Source organism: Austrofundulus limnaeus, unplaced genomic scaffold, assembly GCF_001266775.1.
Source record: "Austrofundulus limnaeus strain Quisiro unplaced genomic scaffold, Austrofundulus_limnaeus-1.0 Scaffold1332, whole genome shotgun sequence".
Lineage (NCBI taxonomy): Eukaryota > Metazoa > Chordata > Actinopteri > Cyprinodontiformes > Rivulidae > Austrofundulus > Austrofundulus limnaeus.
The window spans coordinates 96,541-98,775 of record NW_013953734.1 but is presented as its reverse complement, the minus strand read 5'-3'; positions in this window follow the sequence as shown (position 1 = coordinate 98,775).

Below are 2,235 nucleotides of genomic sequence, written 5' to 3'. Positions count from 1 at the left end.
GTTAGACAACAACACAACCTGTGTGTTAGACAACAACACAACCTGTGTGTTAGACAACAACAACACAACCTGTGTGTTAGACAACAACAACACAACCTGTGTGTTAGACAACAACAACACAACCTGTGTGTTAGACAACAACAACACAACCTGTGTGTTAGACAACAACAACACAACCTGTGTGTTAGACAACAACAACACACCCTCTCAGCTACATTACTGTAGAAAAGACTCGTTCTGGACTCAGATATAAATATATATAATACAGACAACTGTATTGTTGAGAACTGGTGGTTCTCCTGATCAGGTCTGTGTTGTCATGTTGTTCATGAGAACAGGAAACAGGAAACAGGAAACAGGAARCAGAGCTGGGATCTGGGAGAGGATCTCAGAGGTTAGAGCAGCAGAACCAGAGGCTTCTGACTTTAAACTGAACCAAAACAAATCATGTTTGAGCTGAACACACTTTCTAAACTCCACAACAAGAAAAGGTCAGAGGAAACATGAGCTGAGGTTCTGATGAAGAGTCAGAATGAAACGAGCCTTCAGGTCAAAGGTCATCAGAAAGTGAGCTGAAGGACAAAGTTCAGTTAACTCTGCTTGATCTTCCTGCTTCTGTGGTAAAGATGAGAAAATAGAATAAAAAACTTTGTGCTTCAGTAAACAAGCTGTTGCTGTCATGTCAGAGAGTCTCTGCAGGTCTAAAAATAGGAGCAGGGAACATGTGGGCTGTTTCAGATCTGTTCAGCTGGGACCTGGACCTGGACTTGGACCTGGTCAGTGAGGAAGACCACAGACGTTTTGGATCAGTTGGATACCAGTGGGCTGGCCTGCAGGGACTAAAGGATCAGCTCCACCTTCTGAGACAGGTCCTTTCAGTTTTACTCTGAACTCTGACTGAAAAAGAGGAAAAAGCTGTTGGTACTTACAGGGGTGAAGGGTCCAGWTGGAGGTCCTGGCTTGAGAAACTGCAGAGTAGAAGATCAGATCAGGTCTGTTTGCTTTGTTGGAGGTGAAACCTGAAGCCCAGATCTGGATCTTTGGCAGGACTGAGGTCTGCAGAAGTCCAGGACAGGACAGCCTGTCACCCGAGAACCCAAAGCAGAAAGCTCACTGCCTGACTAAAAATAGAAGTCAGGGTTCAGCCCACACCCCCTCCTCAGGTCTGGTTCTGGTGGTCCTGACCCTGACTGAAGGTCCTGCTACAAATGCTCCATGTAGCTCTAGCTGGGATCTGCTCCAAGAAAAGGTCAGAACAGTCAAACCAAAATGATTTCTGCCTCCTTTAGGGCCTGAAGACATGTCTGTCTTCATGATGAAGATCTGTAAAAACATGAGTGACGTCACGTGTCAACAGTCAGAATCCAGAATAAAGAACGAGCATCTCATGAACTAATGAATATCTTCTACTTCTTCTACTTCAAAGCAAAGTTTAAAAACAAACAGTGCCATGATGTGTTAGCCCTCAGAGTCTGTGCTGGGGATGACTGTCAGCTACCACAGCAGGTTTTAGTCTGACTGACTGATGATCATTGTAGTGTTGGCTAAAGTTCATTRGCTGTGGCAGCCATCTTTAATGTTTCTGAACTAAAATACCAATTCATGACATRTTTTGCTAACAGAAATATACAGGCAGCTACATGACCACCTCACGACGACATTAATGACAAAGTGAATGAAACTAAAAAACCTTTCTGACAACTGACCAGCAGAGGTCAGCAGAGGCCAGCAGAGGTCAGCAGAGGTCAGCAGAGGTCAGCAGAGGCCAGCAGAGGCCAGCAGAGGCCAGCAGAGGTCAGCAGAGGTCAGCAGAGGTCAGGAAACATCCATGAGAGGAAAAACATGAGTTTTAAAAGAACAAAAATATTAACCTTTTAAATCCAGTTTTATTAAAAGTTTCTAATCAAAAAACGACTGAACTGATAACATTTGATGAAACTAAAATGTTTTTCCCTCTCATTTAATCAGCTTTTTTATTATTAGTTTTTCTGTTGTTAAAACACGTTTCTTAAAATCATTTCTCTAAACTGTAAACACAAAACCCACTTTTCATTCAGCTTCTTCTTCCTGGTGTTTCAGTGTCTGATGATCTCTACATCCATCACTGCTGCCTTCTTCTGGTGTTTGCTGACCACCATGTCCAGTTGGTTAGTGTCACCTGTTTGGACCTGGACCAGGAGGTCCCACAGATCTCAGGTGGAGACTCTCTGACTGTGGGACCTCCAGGCTATATGT